The sequence below is a fragment of the Strigops habroptila genome, chromosome 2 (genome assembly GCF_004027225.2).
Source record: "Strigops habroptila isolate Jane chromosome 2, bStrHab1.2.pri, whole genome shotgun sequence".
NCBI classification, from domain to species: domain Eukaryota; kingdom Metazoa; phylum Chordata; class Aves; order Psittaciformes; family Psittacidae; genus Strigops; species Strigops habroptila.
In genome coordinates, this window is record NC_044278.2 from 37,140,778 (window position 1) to 37,160,170 (window position 19,393).

Here is a 19,393-nt window from a genome sequence, read left to right on the forward strand (position 1 = left end):
TTCTCTGCTGACCATTACTGCGTCTTCACCTGATGCAATGAGATGACAGGAGGGACACAGAACTCCGAAGTCAAAAGGGGAAAACCGATCTGTCATTTTTCCTCTGCCTTCAGTTTGCACTTAGGTAAGTGAAAAGTATCTCCACTGTAAAACCAGTGACAACAGTAAGACAAGCAGCTCCACTTCAGTTAGTGATCCCTGCATTAACACCAGTTATTTTTGTAATTTGAATTCCCCATTAACAAAAGAAAGCCACATCCCCAGTTACATGAGGCTGCCACGTGGTAAAACAGTATTGCCCTGGTTTAACCCCAGCTGGCAACTAAGTACCACACAGCCACTTGCCCACTCCCCACTCCCTGCCCCAGTGGGATAGGGAAGATAACTGGAAAAAGTTGAAACTCGAGGGTTGAGATAAGAACAGTTTAATAACTGAAATAAGGTAAGAAATAATAATAGCAGAAATGAAAAGGGAGATAACAAAAAAAGAGAGAGAGGAATAAAACCCAAGAAAACTAAGTGGTGCACAATACAATTGCTCATCACCACTGATTGATGCCCAGCCTGTCCCCAAGCAGCAGCTTCCAACCAACTCCCCCCAGTTTCTATACTGAGCATGACATGCTGTGGCTAGTTCAGGTCAGCTGTCCTGGCTGTACTCCCTCCCGGCCTCCTGTGCTCCTGTGCCCCTCTTCACTGGCAAAGCATGAGATACTGAAAAGTCCTTGATTTAGAGTAAGCACTACTCAGCAACAACTAAAACATTGGTGTCTTATCAACCCTATTCTCACACTAAATCCAAAAAACACAGCATTGCACCACCTCCTAGGAAGAAAATTAACTCTATTCCAGACAAAACCAGGGCAGTTATGCTGTTCCTTTCGCCATTCCTCTGTTCCTGAAATGTCACAGTGGAAAACATCAGCCTGTTCCCATTCCCCCACCATTAACAAGAACCAGAAGGTCAAACAGGGCTGCTGCCTTTTTTTTTTTTTTTTTTTTTTTGAGAATTTCAAAAGTAAAGGCAGTTTCAAAAAAGTTAAAGTTTATACATTGGGTATTGCCTACTTCTGAGCACAATCCGAAGAATTGTATCATGTCAGAAGACAAGAGCATCAGATAAGACTTTGATTTCTTCCAGTTTTTGAGTACAGGGCAATAAAACCCACACTACTTACACTAAACTATTCCACCATAAACAGATTGTGTAATTAAAGTTCTCTCTATTTTTATTAATTATGGGGGTTCAAACTTGAGATCAGCTGTTTGTGTACTAGAGATACAAGTTAATACACACAGCCTCCAAACAAACTTGCAATCCATGGTATATTGTCTGATGGCTGAGGTTTTGGTATCAAATGAGATATGACGTTGCACAGATTTCAGGTTAAGAAACAGTTACTGCTTCTCTAACATTACTTTTTCAATTAAAGGAAGAAAGGCCAGGCTAATAAAACATTACTTGTGATACTGTTATGCATTTTAAGGTGTCATGCTACAGGCATAGCAGTTTCTGAACTGATCCGCAGTATGTTTAAAATTACTGAAATTAATCTATCTCTAGTAATCACACTGATGTAGATCAATCTTGTCAAAGCCAACACGAGAATGAGTTCAGAGCTTCAATGAATGAAAGCCACAACCTTCCTGATGGGAGCAGACACAGGAACGGGCCAGAAGAAAGACTGCACTTGTTCAGAAAGAGGTCTTTCAGCCAGACCATTTTAGTAATGCAATAGAAGGCAAATACTTTTAAAGCAAGATGAACTTTTTTTTTGCTTTTACCCAGGAGCAAGTCCTTCAATTTTGAGTCTGGGAGAGAAAGAGCAATCTTCACAAGGTGGCAAACTGTTTGGAAAACAATGCTACACCACTACCTTTGAACCAGAGGTGTAAAAGCACCAAACATGTAGAATGTTTCTAAATATGCCCAAGGCTTAACTCCGTTCTGAAAAGCAATGAACTTAAAAACAGTACCCTGTGACTGATTCACAAGTTTTACTACTAGATGTTGTGCATCCCTCATTCACACAGGGCAGTAGACTGTAACCAAGTTTCCTTTTCTCACACAACAAAGACACTGTTATCGGAACACCGTGCAAAGCATAAGCAAGATTCTGCCCAGGTGTGTGCATGGACAGTGGGCTGGCATTGCCCAGGCCACTGTAGATGACCATCTGCGATGACCATTACAGATGGTCAATTAAAACCATCTACAATCTCACTGGAAGCTGAAAGATATTGACAATGAACTCAAATCCTTTAGAACATTTCTTTTCCCTGGTTTTCCTCAAAACCGAATTTTACTCTGAAAAAATCACAACATTAGAAACATCTGTAGTAATCATCAAAATTATCCTCATGAAATTAGTAAGAAGGCTTTTGCAGGTATCAATGGTTCATGTCCTCTGCCAAGTCTGAAGCTGAATGCTTAATTGCTTTTATTTCCAACACAGCAAGCCTGAAACTGAATGCTTAATTGCTTTTACTTCCAAACACGGTCTTCTCGTATTTGGAAACATGGTGTGGCAAACTAATATTAAAATGTCTGCACAAAATTGAAATTATGAGCTCACTTCTGATTAATTCAGATATAAACAATATTAATTAACACTTGAGAACATACACTTTTAAAACTCATGTGCAAATCATTTTGACATTTGCTCCCTTCCACAATAGAAATGAAATTTCACCAGCAAGATCATGGTTTAAAGTGATTTCAGAGCAAACTGCAAATTCATGCCGAACCAGAGATTGTCCCATTAAAAAAAAAAAAAAAAAAAAAAAAAAAAAAGGATATCTTAAGAAAAAGTTTGATCAAGAGGGACTTGTAACTTATCATGGATGATATTGTTTAAACAATTTCCCTAAAGATTCTCACAATCATAACCAGAACAAACTCCTGCTTAAAAACATTAGGGAAAAACAGAAAATCCAAAGGGATACTATTTCTAGTGTGAAATGCTGACAGCCCAAATACTGGGAGAATACACAGGTAAGTTCACCTAAATGGCCTCCAGTCAAGTTCTGCACTTACAGAGGCCAAAGCCAGACATGGCTTGCAAACATACCAGCAGCACCATGGCATGCAGAATTCCTGTCCTGGGTTCAGCTATAGCAGTCATTTTTCTCCTGCTTAGTAGCTGGTGCAGTGCTGTGTTTTTTAACTTTCAGCCTGGGAACAACGCTGATAACACCGATGTTTTTAGTTGTTGCTAAGTAATGTTTATTCCAACCAAGGACTTTCTCAGTCTCATGCTTTGCCAGGGAGGAGGGGAAGCCGGGAGGAAGCAGAGACAGGACACCTGACCCAAACTGGCCAAAGGGGTACTCCATACCACAGCACGTCATGCCCAGTATATAAACCGGGGGGAGTTACCCGGAAGGCCCAGATCACTGCTCAGGTCGGGCTGGGTATCGGTCGGCGGGTGGTGAGCAATTGTATCCTCTCCCCTTGTTATTTCACTAATCGTTATTATCATTGGTGGTAGCAGTAGTGGTTTTGTGTTATACCTTAGTTGCGGGACTGCTCTTATCTCAACCCGTGGGAGTTACATTCTTCCCATTCTCCTCCCCATCCCTCCGGGAGCGGGGGGAGGAAGGGGGGGAGTGAGCGAGCGGCTGCTGTGGTTCTGAGTTACCGGCTGGGCTCAAACCACGACAATTCCTCACACCCATCTTACAGAGCACTCCTAACTTACCCCAGCACCAGCCAGATGACACTTGTGTTTACACAGGTTACTCATGCTTCTCCACCTTTCTTTGCTGCCATAATCATTTCACAGAAGAAACAGAAAATAACAAGGAGGTACAGCCTCCTCCCTTAGTAGTTTTTCACTTCTACCTAATAAATCATTATTCTCCAGTACATTGTTTTTCTTCTCCTAACTGCATCCTGCTTATCAATATTATTCTGACAGCAAGGGCTCCAAAACTAGACAGGATTAAAAATGACAGTCCCATTAAAGACTTAGCTATGGCTTCATTATTTTGCTCTCCTCTAAAACATAACATTGGTAGTAACAATGAATAGGGCTCTAATCTGGATAAAGATGCCAACAGTTAATAGATATTTTCCCTACTTAAGGGAAGTAAACTTTTCTTAAGCCTACTTCTAATGTAACTGCAGAGCAAAGGGATAGAAATACTCCTGGAGAGAAGTATATATTTGTACTTTAACTCCAGAGCATGAGAAAAGTCAAAGCAGCTGTTTTATAGCTGGCAACTGCGAAAAATGATACAGAAACAACAGTTGGTGCAGAAAAAGCTGTTAGGAAAAGCACCTTATGCAATGCAACATTTTACTGCAGGCAGCCATATTGCAAGTTTTTACTATTAATCTCCAATGTAAAACCCAAATATGTTTCAAACCTATGTTTCAAGAATACTCACTTTCTTCATATTCCAGTCTTCTGGATTACTTAACACAAGATGAAACTTCCCCATTCACAATGTGAATCTCATGTTCTTGCCTGCCCATGTTTGGATTGGAAGGGACCTTCAAAAGGCCACCTAATCCAATCCCCCTGCAATGAGCAAGGACATCTTCAACTAGATCAAGTTGCCCAGAACCACATCCAGCCTGGCGTTGAATGTCTCCAGGGACGGGGCATCTACCACCTCTTTGGGCAACCTGTGCCAGGATTTTACCACCCTCATTGTAAAGAATCTCCCCTCTTAGTTTAAAACCATTACACCTCGTCCTATCTCAACAGGTCTTACTAAAAAGTCTCTCCCCATCTTTCTTATAGACCCCTTTTAAGAACCAAAAGGCCGCAATAAGGTCTTCCCAGAGTCTTCTCCAGGCTGAACACCACCAACTCTCTCAATGCAGTTAGTACTATTGCTGCTCTAATGCCTATAGTGAATGGATGCTAATTCCTACACAATATCACTATTTAATTGAATGTCTGTCATGCTTCTCTTAGTCTTCTGAAGTCACGTGTGTATAAGCACCTATCATCCTTGGCATCATTAGTCTGTTTATTATCTTAAGCAGGTTTAATATTGCAAGAATGGGAATTCAGTTCCTCATTTCCTCCATTTTTCTCTTCCCCAACCCATGAGGCAGTAGGGATTTTGTGCAAAGGTTCAGGAAAAGGAATGAGGTTTTTAGGAACAATATTAAGCACATCTCTTCCTAAGCCTGACCTTTTCTACAGTTTTGCAATGCCTCCAGAAGTAAGGCAACAAGCTCAGATTCAACCCATATATAATTACTCAAAAAGCCATCAGCTGTGCCATGTAGTAACTTCAAATGAAAAATATCATCTCCAAATGACAAACAGCTTGCTTTCAAACACTGCTTTCTCCCAGAAGTCTGCCTAATAGCAGAATCCTTGGAAATAACTTTCCTGTGGTCATGGACATTTGCTTCCACAGAATTCAGATAATACTCGGCAAGTTCCACAGTATACATATAAAAAAAACCATTTCCTTCTAGTTCCACTCTCTTGTTCAACCCCTGGAAATGCATTGGTGCTGTTTACAATTCCTGCATTGTCCCAATCTCTGTAATACATTATAGAAAAACTTGGGGACATTCATGCTGTGAACATGTTTTCCTCCCATCTGCCAAAAAACTGCTACTTCCACAATTTGCTAGGCTGTCCAGGTAAAAGGTATTAATCCAAAAGGTCTAATCCAGAATTTACCAGAGACCCACTGCAGAGACACTAATAAATTCAGATGCATTTAGATTACAAGTTATCCCAATACATAAAGCAATCACTCCTAAAAGCAGAGTCTCTCTCACATGAAGTGGCTGTGATGAGGGATACTACCTCACAAACAAAGCTATGATAAATTCATCTGGAACCAAAACAGAGCAACTGAAAAGAGAACTTGTATGTCAACAACAAGATGTACTGAAGACACAGAGCAACTACCTCAAAAATAAATAAATAAATAAAATGCTCATTTAAGGAAACTGTTAATACTCATTTGCAGAATATAGCACATATTGGATGGAATTTTGATTCATTTCTGATCTCCATTTACATTTCTAAGCAATACAAAAAGCATACCAAGTGAAAAGTTACAGTGCAAATAAAAAGGTACAGATTACAGTAATTGAATTATGAAGAAATTTCAGTGCAGGCTGAGGTAAAGATAAAAAAATACAGACTAATTTATTTCCCAAGCAATTGACTCTGCTCTGAGGCTGTGCCTCAGCATATGGAAAGCCACACAGAATGGGGCCACTCAATCACACCCAGACCGAGACCCAAGCTTAAAAAGACCATTTTTTTTTTTTTTTTTTTTTTTTTTTTTACAGCAGTGCCAGGCTGTTTGAAACAGGAAGAAGGCAGAAGGCTTCATTGGTGTATGTTACATGTATGTTGTATTCACTGGTATACATTGTGTCTATATGTTTATATGGCCCTTCTATATAAGTAGATGAGAAAAACAAAATATCCAGAAAGAAACATGCGCATACCAGCTTCCTGTGCCTACCACAAATAAACCTCTTACCTATCACCCTTGGACTCAAACCCACACTGTTCTTCCAGGTCTGGTCTTCTAATTGTTCTTACCTAGTCTGCTTTCCTAAGTTGCCGGGTACCAGGACAACACATCAGCATGCTCATCTCTGGTATGAAGGAAGTTTGATTAGAAGGCAGAGTAAATTAGGCAAGGCAAGAGCAATAAATACCTGGGAAACAAGTGCTCAGTCACAGAGTAATCTTGCACTCCAATTGTCTCCAGCTGTTGCTCTATTAAATGGATTTCTTTCCTCCCTCCCACCCCACAAGACCAAATGTTTTACTAATGGATAGTAGCTAATCATCAGGTTTAGTCTCTCTTGATGAGGAGATTTAGAGAGAACATTATGTAATAAGAACATGTTTTATAGATAGGCAAACAACTGCAACATCACACTGAAAATTGTTTAATAAGATCCTTCATACCTACTGTTTTTCCACTCTAAAAAATACAGCTACAACCCAAAATTCACAAAGAACTTGGGTTAAATAAGCCTTTATCCATCCCAAAAGAACGTAAGGTTTCAACTACCATGAATTCTATAAAAATCAAAACATGCTAAGAAGTCTTTCTTGAGGGTAAACATAGTGCTGAAGACAGCTTAGAAACATTAACATGTTAAATCACTTCAAATGTTTAAACACACTGGAAACCATACCCGTACCTCCAGCCTTACAAATCACATTCCTCGAACCTTACGCAGATCTATGAACAGCAACACTCATCACAACTCTCACCTTCCAGATCTTCATTAAAATCACTTAGATGCAAAACAGAAGCACAGAGATCCCTGGATCTAACGGCATTTGGGGAATTATCTATATTAGAGATACAAATAAAAGCATATAGCCAAAAGCTAACAATTGATACCATAAGAATGGTTTGGATTGAAAGGAACCTTAAAGATCACATAGTTCCAATCACCTTGCCATGGGCAGGGACACCTTCCAATACACCAGGTTGCTCAAAGCCCTGTCCAACGTGGCTTTGGAACACTTCAAGGATGGGGCAGACACAGCTTCTCTGAGCAACCTGTGCCACTCCCTCACCACTCTGATGGTGAAGAATTTCTTCCTTATATATGATCTAGATCTACCCTCTTCCAGTTTAAAGCCATTCCCCCTTGTTCTGTCACTACATGCCCTTTAAAAGTCTCTCTCCAGATTTCTTGTAGGCCCCCTTTAGATACTGGAGACTGCTATAAGGTCTCCCCAGAGCCTTCTCTTCTCCTGGCTGAACAAGCCTAGCTCTCTTAGCCTGTCTTTATAGGAGAGGTGCTCCAGCCCTCTGATCATCTTCATGGTTCTCGTCTGGACTCACTCCAACGTTCACATCCCTTTTGTGTTGGGGGCTCAGAGCTGAACACAGTACCGCAGGTGGGGTCTAACAAGAGAGTAATAGAGGGGGAGAATCACCTCCCTCAACCTGCTGGTCATGCTCCTTTTGGTGCAGCCCAGGATACGGTTGGCCTTCTGGGCTACAAGTGCATACTGCTGGCTCATGTTAAGCTTCTCATCAACCAACACTCCCAAGCCCTTCTCCTCAGTGCTGCTCTCAGTATTACAGAGCCTTTTTACATCAAGAAATTTAGGAGAGCAAAGGGAGGGAAAGAGAGAATACATGGAGAGTGAACTGTCAGAGATGACACAGCTTTCCTGATTATATGCCTAATAGACACAATCAGGTTTCATTGTGATCACCTGCTTCAGCCTCCCTTACCTATAGCCCATAAGATTTCCCCATACTAAGCCCTGTTAAAAATAGACCTGCCACTGGGGGGAGGGAAGCCCAAAAAACCACACACAAAAAAAAAAAAAAAAAAAAAAAAAATCCCATGCTTGGCTTAAAGTTTTTTAATGATGGAAAACTTTAAGAACTTATTGGACTAATGAGTGCTGTTATTTTGAAAAACTGCACTCTCCAGTCTCAGGATGTCCAACTACAAATTTCTAACACTGCATGTTGTTAAACCTTTTCTCTCTTGAGTAAAGGGCCCATTCCTCACCTTGACATTTTTAGGCAATGATCCAATCACTTCTTTCTTTTAGATCTGCTCAAGACAATATATGCTCCTGAGTGGCTTTACAGCAAGGGGCTTTTAAATATTTTATATACTGCAGTGGGCTATACCCTTGCAAACAAATCTCTCACCTGAAGCTCATACAGCAAAACAGTAACACCTGTGCACCTCACAAGCAATTTCCCCACCTGCTCTTCTATCTTCTCACAGTCACATAAAGGGCTACTCCCTCTATGATTGCTCATCACTCCCACCTCACCCAAGGCTTTCCAAAAATCAGTAACTCTGGGGTACAGAATCCTCAACTGTTTCCCGTGCTGTAACTCTATGCTTGGTATGCTGAAATACATGTTGGCTAGCTGCGCTTCAGTAGCTACCAAGTGACCCAAACTACTTTATCTAAGCGGTTCTCAGTCTCCATCATTTGCTCCTTTGTATAGTCATATAATAAAATGTGTTACACATTATTACATGTAATAACAAGTAGACAATATTTTTTAACGCAAAAAGATGGAAGAAAAATTAAGGCAGCACACAACAAGAGCTGATGTTCACTGGAGCACCACAGAGGTACTCACCTCTTCAAAGACAGGCAGTTGAGCAACCGTTCCTTACTATCTCTTCCACCGCACAGTGACCACAGGTGGCATCACTGACAGGCAAGATCCACCACCTTCAATTTTCAGAGTGAAGTAGGGTAAAAAACCATTAGAAAAATAAAACCCAATCAAACATGCCGGCACCTCCCGCCAGGTTATCGAGGCCAGAAGCACCCCGCAGGGAATGGGGGGCAGACCCGGACTAGCGCAGCCCCTCCGGCGGGACAAGCCGAGCGCGGTCGCGGCTCTCGCTCTGCGCCGGGACCGCGCCACCGGCTCCCCCTCGAGTTCTTCTCTCGGGGGGTGGGGAGTGGGGTGGGGGTACGGGAAGAAAACCCTGTAAGAAAGAAGGACTTACCGGGAACCTCGTCAGGAGAGGAAAAACACGCACAAGCAGCTGCATCGCCACCGCGGCAGCCAAGGGCTGCTGATGTCAACTCCGCAGCTCGGTGGAGCCGGGAGGCGACGTCCCGCTCTCGCTGCCGCGAGGCTCAGCTCCTGGCTCAGGCAGGGAGCAGGCACACGCACAGCTGAACGTATGTACGGGCAGACTTGCTCTGGCGCCCGCAGGTGCAGCTCTGCGGCACCCAGCCTCACCCCGCTCCCTGCCCGCAGACCAAGGGCTTCCACTGGGCCCGGGGAGGACGGGAAGCGCCCGGGGGTGGCTCTCCTCCCTTTTCCTTCCCCTCCCCTCCCGGGGCGTCCCCCCATACCTCTCCGGATGCTGCTGGGCAAGCCTCACCGCCGCTCCCCAGCGCCTCTTGCCGGCGAGAAACGGCCGGGGCCGGGGATGCGGGACAGGAGCTAAGGACGCCGTCGCCGTCCCGCGGTGCGGAGAGCGGGGCGGAGTCGCCAGAGGAGCGGGCCGGGCGGGGGGGCCTCTACAGCGACCCCTCTCCGCTCCTCTGGGCGCCCCGGAGCGCGCGGCTGTCCGCCTGGGGTCCCCGCCGGGGAGAGATGGGGGTCTGCCCTCCCGATAGGACTGGGGAAGGGTGCGCAGCCCGCGGCGGCAGCGCAGCGCTCCCGGTTATTGTCGTCTCCTCGTTTTTATTTGCGCGGAGCTAGCAGCTCAGGAGGCGGCTCAGTGATTTCTCAGAGGGGGCTTGAAAGGTGGGGAAGGTATTTACTTTACAACTTTTCAACCTTTAGTAACTAGTAGCTGTGTCTGTTCTGTGCACTGGGTGAGAGAAGCATCCAAAAGGGAAGAGTATTGAAATGTATAATAAAAGGCACTTACAGAATCATAGACTGGTTTGGGTTGTGAGGGACCTTAAGGATCATCTAATTCCAACAAGTTTCCACTGAATCAGGTTGCTCAAAGCTCCATCCAACCTGGCCTTGAACACTTCCAGGAATGGACATCCACAGCTTCTCAGGGCAACCATCCCAATATCTCACCACCCTCACAGCAAAGGGTTTCTTCCTTATATATAATCTAAATCTGCCCTCTTTCAGTTTAAAGCCATTCCCCCTTGTCCTATCACTACCTGCCCTTGTGAAAAGTCCCTCTCCAGATTTCTTGCAGGCATTCTTTAGGCACTGGAAGGCTGCTATAAGGTGTCTCCTGAGCCTTCTCCTCTCCAGGCTGAACAAGCTCAGCTCTCTCAGCCTGTCTCCACAGGAGAGGTGCTCCAGTCCTCGGAGCATCTTCATGGCCTCCTCTGGGCTTGCTCCAACAGCTCCACATCCTTCTTTCTTTCTTATGTTGGGGGCCCCAGAACTGAATGTAGCTTGTCCTACTTGTCTTAATTGTCATAGCTGTCCTCTCCACAGCTATATACACTGGTTCTTAAGCTTTACGACCATTGCGTTTAATGGTTCAAGTGAGCTAGATTTATCGAACAGCTGCAAGTATTACAAAATATTCAGAATTTCAAAAGTAACCAAGCAAATCAGTATCTTTATTCATCCAGATGAATGGAAAGGTTCATTCACGCTCATAGACATCCACAAGCACCTGGCGAGCTCACACAGGCGTGTAAGAAAGATAAGGAAACTAATTTAGCACTTAGGTATATTTCCTAACATGTTAACGTAGGGTTTTGAAACTGGTGCAGTAAACAGGCCACATGAGAGTACTTAAGAGCTTTTCTATTTCACAGATGTAACTGACTGACTTTAAAACTGATTTAATTTTATCACTACCAAAAAATTCTGATGCATGCAACCAAAATCTCCTGCTCAGCTTTCACAGGTAAAATTTTAGCATTAAAATTGCCTTTTATGCACAATAGCAATGTAACATTACTTGTTACCTTCAGATCCCTAGTGTTGCATTTTTGAAGAAACTACAATGCTTGTATTATTCCAAGTGATGCTCACGTTGGAAGTCCATACTTAGGAGTTAAAATGTTAACTTTGTTAATATATAAATACAAGCCCTTTGAAGGCTAATTTCAGTTTGCTACATGTTATACTCATAACATCATGCTTTGACTTGTTCAGGAAAAGCTACTGAAAGGATCTACTCAAAATTAAATGCTTGGGTATGTTGTTTGTCTGTAATTGCCAGAATAACACACTGGTCTCTATAACAGTGTGAATCATTATCAAAAACAATACACAGGTGAACATATTATGTAATGCATGATTTAATATTAAGTATTAAAACAACAGCTTCAGATTTACGTGGTTTTTTACAGTTTCATCTTCTAAGTGTTGTTTGTGGGGGCTGGTGAAAGGACTGTCTTATACCCGTTTGCAGAACAGACTGAGCGCTCAGATGCGGCGTTACCAACCAGGATATCCAAGTACAAGGAGAATTTCTGAGAAACTGCACAGCCCTTTCATGTTTGTGCTGGGACAGAAAGCAGCTGCTCTTACAGACTGTAAGCCCATGTTATTTTGGTAGCGCTGCCCCATGCCAATCCATATCTATTAAGCACCCTTTGTGATCCATAGCAATCCACATGAACACAGAGCTTTATAAATCAGGATTACAGAAATCTGTGGCCTGTTTAAAACAAAGGTAAAGTATTCTTGTTATTATTTCTTTGGTGACTTCAACCTCCACCAGTAACACTTGCATCATTGTAAAGAATTACCCAACTGTGGTCCCAGGCTGCATTATTAGGAATGACTTGCAGTACTCATGGCCCTTTTCCAGAGTGCTATGGCAACTCCCTTGGCCTCTGGGACAGCAGTTTTCCAGTCAGTTTTCTTCTCTGGATATGGAACTGCTAATTCCATGCACCAGATATCAAGGAACTTCAACATTTACTGATACCCTGGCTCACACAGCCACAACATCTTCCAGAAGCGAAGAACTTGCACAAATTACACAGAGTTCAGCTCGACAGCATTAATGAACAAAGCCTAGTTTGCTTTCATTGCAGGTAGCATTACAGAGTGCTCTGCAAGCTTTTATTTCTCCTCACCTTAATCTAATCTGCCAGTAAATATCAGAAAACTAGGCTACCAATGCAATTTGCTAAACCAAAAGGCTTTGAGTAAGAAATCATGTGGTGTGAAACAGAAAGATACTTTTCAGTAAACGCCCATAGCTGTTAATAGAGAGAGCTGCTGTGGGATAGCTTTTTACATTTCACTCTTAAATAACACCTGTGCTGGGAGCAGAATTGAAGAACAAAATTTTAAGAGAAAGCTTTGCAAGAGAGGCTGAGATATGCAAGTTCTCATCAGCCAGTGAAGCACTCCCTGGGCTAATTTCCAAAAGTATCATTGCAGCCTTAATGAAGGGAGAGGAGCGTGCCTTTTACTAACTCGCCCTGCTCAAGGTTTTGAGCTGTCACTTGGTGGAGGTCTTCATAAAAAACCCCAGAGACTTCAGCAATGCCTTCCATTGATCAGAAAGCTGTGGAAGCTACTTCAGCAAGTGTCCTATTTCTGTGTCCTTTTTTTCAGTGGTTTGAGATCTTGTATGTTCTGCATTTTAAATTAAGCACTTTTTGGCATTTCTGTAAAAAGGTTCCCTGTTCAAATTTTAATGTGGCTTGTGATAGTGATGTGCTTCTCTTCACTGCCATTTAAAAGGGGAAAAAAGACAAATCTATGTTTTGAAAAAATGCCTGCTTTGATGCACTAACGAAGAAGGCGGCAAAACAACATTTCAAGAAGAAATGCAGTAACTGCTGCAGAAACAATAGCACTGCTATGTTTCTTTAAACCATTTACCAGCTCATTCAGCATTCCTACTTCAAAGAGGGCAGATATATTCAATCAATGTTATTATGCCTGCTGTTTTAACTTTATTAAAACATATTCAACTTAATTTGAGACTGTTCCTTCACAATTCCTGCTTGGCAAGTGCTTGACACATGGGGCTTGTTGGAATTTGACATGACCCAGTCAAGCATGGTTTTTTCAGTGTGCGTCATGAATGTTCATAACATCAGTGGAACCCAGTAGCCACAGGATCCCACCCCACCTGCTTTTCTTAGGGCTTGGATTCTGTGTTTATAACAATGGTCTGGGGCTGCAAGTCAGAGGTTCTTATCCCTGAGCTTACCTGCCTTGCCATTTTTACTTACTCAACATGAAGAGGTTTTCTTATTATAAACCCAAGAAACTTACCTCTGAGAAAAAAAGCAGTATTTTTCAAGCTTCATTACAGTTATTCACAGTTGTCATAGTGTTCTCTTCCTCCCTGTATTGAACAAGGGTTGTCAAAAGCAGGATGAGGATGCAGAAAAAGTATACAAGAAGAATGAAGCCTTCTCTTGTACAACAGGGCAATATTTTGAAAGGGCAACTATTTAAGGTTTTTCTTAATGTTAGTTACTGCATGAACAGGAAAATTATACATCACAAGCTTAGAAATGAGAAAGAGGGAATCGATGTCATTAGTTGTTCTGAGACAAGGCCATTTCTGTTTCAGACAGTGAAAAGACTTAGAAAAGCAGGTATTTACAAAATCTTTTCAGGGTAATTACAGTGTCTCCTGTTCTTTTTAAAGGAGAAGTTAAAAGCGGACTTAGAGATATATCAAATGCATCAACACATTTGCACTTCTCTTTCTCACATCACACAATGAGGAATCTATTTACTTGCTCTTGCTTTTTTTTTAGTACATTTGAAAGAAAAAGAATAAGAGAATGCAGTTATTGGTGTCCCACTGTGTTATGTTAAGCCAATGTTTGTATTACTGCCTAGAGTGAACTCATGCAAGCTAAGGGAATGGTCTTATAGCCCCCATTACTGTATGTACTGTTTACTTAGACAGTTATTTTGGTGTCAGTTGTGGCATTCTTTGCACAAGAACTACACAAAGTGAATAAGAGCTATAGAATGAAATGGTACATAAAGAAACGTTCAGCTACCATCCAGATGCCCTGTGTTCCACAGTAGGACATCAAGAAGCGTTCCTTGAGGCAACACTGAAGGAACCATTAAAAGAACTTGAACATGTATGACGCCCCTGTACAGTATGATCTGGGAACACAACGTATAATTTCATCCTAAATGTACCAAGGCACTTTTTAGAATTACCATTTTACTTCCAAATAGCTAGCTACAGTTCTATTAATTAGCAAATCCATCAGTAAAATATCTGTATTTTTCACAAATGTTTTACTGCAAAGAATTTTAATGGCCTCTACAAAATATAGAAACATTTAATGAAACCAGTAGATTTCCTATATATAAAATTTGTGAGGTTCATTAAGAAGACAGTTCCAGTCACCTAAATGTTAGTGATCATCTAGCTAATTGTCAATTGTCAAGATTTAGGACTTTTTAGAAGATGTAGATGGAAAAACCAAAACCACCTCTAAACTCCACACAATAAAGAATGAGCAGAAACAGACTTCTAGCTCACTAATTATTTTTTTTTCACACTTAACATTTTTGGTGGAGCTGTGAGGAGTTATGCTATTCCTTTTAACAAAACCTCCCTAAAACTCTGAAAGATGACTATAGTTACTTTGGCTGAAAATGCATGCACAAGACTCTTAGAGCCAGCCAGCCAGATTGCAGAAATTTCTAGGGTTTCAGGCAAAACTCTTCTGTCTCCCCTGTTTGCTGTCACTGAACTACTCTAGGGTCAAAATATTTCACCAATGTCTTTGCATCATCTTGAGTCACTGTAACACTTTTATATATGCCAACCAGAAAATGAGTCTATAAAACTACAAGGTTCATGCACTGGATTAACAGTGTTCTGACTCATTGATCCTCAAATTTGTCTTTTCATCTATAGAAGTATTCTGCAGCAAGCAAAGGTATTTGTTAACACCAACACCAAACATTTAAAGCAGGCTTTATACACCAGTGCTTTCCATTCTGGTCAGAAACTTAAAGGGCATTTTAGCTCAGACAAATTGGTTCAACTTGTCCTTGACAAGAAATACTGCTTAGGAAGTGAGAAGCTGCATTCTGCATTTGAAATGGGGGTTGGGAAAAAAACCTAAGGCAGCAAATTTACATCTTCATGGCAAAAAATACTTCCATTTATTTTATAAAAGAATTCTTTACACTTTGGAAAACTCAGTGATATGGTGAGAGTCACTAATTTGTCTTTCTTTCATTTGCATTATGTTTTGCTCAATGCGCTTGTTCACAGTTGTAGCCTGATGAGGTGATTTTTGCTAAGAGAAAGGCTGTCATCCTGAATGAAGTGTTCAGCATGGTTGAAGTGACTTACAAACAGCCCAACTCTGTTGCCTTGAACACTATAGAATGATTATGTTTTCTGTAGGCACTTTCGTATGCAGACATCCAGTTTTCTCTTTTTAGAAAGCACATTTTCCAAAGTAAACTCTGCTTCTTAGAGTCCTTAAGGCACAATTGCATCACTTTGCTGCCTGCCCCTCCCTTAGCACACGGAGACAACCACTAGTTCCCATATTTCCAATTCAGACAGCTCATTAATCAAAAAAATTAATTTCTTTTCATGCTTCTCTGTGATGCATTGGCAGTACTTTGGACAAAGCTTTTAATTTTTTCAGCCAGAATGATGAAAGGGATGTTCAATCTCTCTTCCCTGTTAGCTGGAATAAATGTTCATTGCCTTAAAACAGCACTGTGACAGGCAAGATTTCTTGCTGCCTAACAGTAGCTCCCAGTACAGGTATAGATAACCAGTTACTATATTAAATGGTTATTTTTAAAAATTCTTTTGATACCTAAGGAAAATGAGCTCCTCTTTGGTGAAAAAGCTATGTTTGTCTTATAATTTATAGCCACTAAAAGATGAAAACCACTATTTACTACCTTTTCTTCTAGTCTTCAATGATATGCTCCCTTGCTCTGCTGTCTGACCTCTCAGCAAGCCAGTGCAGAAAACCAGTAGAAAGTTACTCAGGATTTTGTTGCTGCTGATTTAGTGAGCCACATCCTCAGGGTGAGGGGTCAGTGGAGGACCAGAGCCTCTGACAGGAAAGGCAGGACTGTGCTGCTGAGGAAGGAAATTAAGGGGAGAGGAGCTGGACCGCTCCATATGCTGGCACTGAGCCTTCACATCAGCTCAACTGTCTAGTGGTGTTTGCTCCACCTTAAAAATAATCATAGAATCATAGAATAGTTAGGGTTGGAAAGGACCTTAAGATCATCTAGTTCCAACCCCCCTGCCATGGGCAGGGACACCTCGCACTAAACCATGTCACCAAGGGCTCTGTCCAACCTGGCCTTGAACACTGCCAGGGATGGAGCATTCACAACTTCCTTGGGCAACCCATTCCAGTGCCTCACCACCCTCACTGTAAAGAACTTCTTCCTTATATCTAGTCTAAACTTCCCCTGTTTAAGTTTGAAGCCAGTACCCCTTGTCCTACCACTACAGTCCCTAATGAAGAGTCCCTCCCCATCATCCTTATAGGCCCCCTTCAGATACTGGAAGGCTGCTATGAGGCCTCCACACAGCCTTCTCTTCTCCAGGCTGAACAGCCCCAACTTTCCCACCCTGTCTTCATACAGAAGGTGCTCCAGCCCCCTCATCATCCTCGTGGCCCTACTCTGGACCTGTTCCAACAGCTCCATGTCTTTTTTATGTTGAGGACACCAGAACTGTACACAGTACTCCAAGTGAGGTCTCACGAGAGCAGAGTAGAGGGGCAGGATCACCTCCTTCGACCTGCTGGTCACGCTTCTTTTGATGCAGCCCAGGATACGGTTGGCTTTCTGGGCTGCGAGCGCACACTGCCGGCTCATGTTAAGCTTCTCGTCAACCAACACTCCCAGGTCCTTCTCCGCAGGGCTGCTCTGAATCTCTTCTCCACCCAACCTGTAGCAGTGCCTGGGATTGCCCAGACCCAGATGTAGGACCTTGCACTTGGCTTGGTTGAACTTCATAAGGCTGGCATCGGCCCACCTCACAAGTGTGTCAAGGTCCCTCTGGATGGCATAATGTGTGTTGGGTTGGTTATGTTTGGGGTTTTGTTTCTTTTTTTCAAACAAAAAGAATAAAATAAGATCACCAAAATGTAAATGATCCATGTAACATTCTTGCCAGTTTTTAATTCAAAATCTAGTGGTATAGCATTTTATATCAGCTGTGTTAAGAACAATGTCAGGAATGCATCCCAGTCCTATAATAGTTATTTTCACCTCAGTAAAGCAAATAATAGCTTAAAGGATAAGTGCTCTGGTCACAGTAAAGAACCACATGTTTTATTTAAGTTCCATGCAATTTACGTCTTGCATTCAAAAGGATGTCAGTGTGCCTGCTTTTAGCAGCTGATACTGCAGCATTTCTGAATTATAAAAGACTGAGATTAAAATGTTTGTATGTATAGCACACAATAACAAAATTCATAGGCTAGATGTTTTTAAACAAATACTTTTAAAAACAGTTCTTATTTTTGCTTAAATGTTTATACATCAGAAAACCGTCATCTTCAAACATGCATGTTGTAGGAGTTTTTGGGCACAAGCTCTCATAATTTATAATCATGACGACTGCTTGACTAACATTTTAAACAATGCCATATTCTGTGCATTTTACCATATTATTTAATATCATTTTACAGGAACAAATGAAGATTTAGAAACATGTGAACAGGCAGTCTTGGGAGATTTTGATGTTTACACAATAAGTTCACCAAAGGTCATTTTCTTTATCACACATTACTATTTTCAGAAATCTTGACAAATAAAACAGTTGTCTCAGAAATCACTCAAATTTATGAGCCTTCATAGTCATATAAATAGCCTCATTAAGACTATTTATTTCTGGTTCTCTGACTTTGAAGGCTACCAATGTACCTAAGTAAACCAAATAGCAATTGAGAATCTCCATATAGGGATCACACACTGTTCATGAATCATCTGTGGTGAGTTTTGATTTGTAGGAGGAAGCCATTCAATAAATTTTGAACAAATTGATCTGGAACCATTCTAAACTGAACCCATTCTAAACTGAACCCAGCCAATTTCTGTTAAAAAAAAAAAAAAAAAAGGGGGGGGAAGAAAGAAAAAGTTAATAAACTCATGGAATTTATTTTCTTTATGGTATTTACTTTTAAATTTTAGTCACTAGCAATTCCCACTAAATTGCCTTCTACATTGTTTTGCTAATGGCTTTGGAGAAGTAAAGTAAATTCCACAATGCTCATTCAATCTACCTGGAAAACCAAGTCTTTTCCACTCACACACATCATTATATATTTAATTTCTAAATCCAGAGTTACAGCTGTAATTGGTCCAAAAGTTGCTAATGCAGAATATTGCTTTATAACAGATGTAAAACCTAGAAATATGTCCTAAATGCAGTGTCCCTCGCCTTTAACTGCTTAGATACATTCTGATTTCCTTACCTTACTGGAACAAAAGATCACTTTCAGAAGAAGAAAAACAAGCCATAAGATGGAGAACGCCTAGTCATATCACCTGTGCTAGGTTTTTGCTTCAGCATTCTTCTCTTTAGCTACTCCTGCTGCTCTGTTTTGTATTTATCAAATCACAAGAAAAATGACTGAAGTGGAACAAATAATAAGCAGTGCACACATCTTCCTCTCATGCTCTAAGAGGCTTGAAGGCTTTCAAATAATACCTTCCGCCCTCCTGCCTCTTTTGTGTCTCTAATTGCCAAGTATTACTGAATAAAGTCATGCTGACAGTCATTCTGTAACACTTACAGAGTACAGCTAGCACTTTGGAGAAACAGGTTGCTTTCAGATGTACAGAGGTAGCTGTAATCTGTTCGTAGTAGGTGTGCTGAGCTGACCCTGGCTGGCTGCCTGACCCGCACGCAGGCGCTCCATCACTTCTGCTCCTCAAGGCAGGGGAAGAAAATAGGTTGGAAAAGCTCCTGGGTCAAGATAAAGGCAGGGTGGTCACTTGGTCATTCACCAGCTACTGTAATGGGCAAAACAGACTCGACTTCAGGAAAATT

The 19,393-nt window shown here is 41.6% G+C and overlaps 1 protein-coding gene across 8 annotated transcripts in view; it reads right to left on the bottom strand.

The window, feature by feature from the left end:
- The window catches only part of SYTL5 (synaptotagmin like 5), a 105,599-nt gene extending 95,727 nt beyond the window's left edge, over positions 1 to 9,872 (bottom strand). For 7 of the 8 annotated variants that reach the window (XM_030476794.1, XM_030476796.1, XM_030476792.1 and 4 more), the window contains exons 1-2: positions 9,464 to 9,840; positions 9,085 to 9,179 (exon numbers count right to left, since the gene is read on the bottom strand). The gene's annotated coding sequence lies outside the window, so the exon portion shown is untranslated. Of the gene's footprint in view, positions 1 to 9,084; positions 9,180 to 9,463 lie in introns of all 8 variants that reach the window. The other variant, XM_030476790.1, reaches the window with a different exon arrangement.
- Positions 9,873 to 19,393: the final 9,521 nt, after the last annotated feature.